Below are 416 nucleotides of genomic sequence, written 5' to 3'. Positions count from 1 at the left end.
TGGCATCACACTTGTTGAAGCTCCCAAATCACAAAGGCATTGATTGTCGTGGAGGTAACTGATTGTGCAAGGCAGATAGAATGGCCCTGGGTCCTTAAGCTTGAGTGGGATAATCACTCCTCCAAGGTTCTCAAGATCCTTCTCATATTGAGCTTGAGCCTTCTTCTTTGACAAATCAAGCAAAAAATCCCTATAGAGAGGATATGGTTCATACTGTTCCAAAGCAGGTCCTCTCTCCTCTTCTTGGTAAGCAATGATGATCTCTTGAATAGCCATCACTTCTTCCTTTTTCTCAACCAAAGCTTCTTCCTTCAAAACCCTTTCTTCCTCTTGTTGCTTAGCCAACATCTCCTTTTTCTCAATGATTTCCCTTAACTCCTTGATCCTCTGTGCTTTGAAACGCCCAGGGAATGGTA

This window comes from Camelina sativa, chromosome 20 (assembly GCF_000633955.1).
Source record: "Camelina sativa cultivar DH55 chromosome 20, Cs, whole genome shotgun sequence".
NCBI classification, from domain to species: domain Eukaryota; kingdom Viridiplantae; phylum Streptophyta; class Magnoliopsida; order Brassicales; family Brassicaceae; genus Camelina; species Camelina sativa.
The sequence above is the reverse complement of the archived record's forward strand: the minus strand, read 5'-3'. Positions refer to the sequence as shown.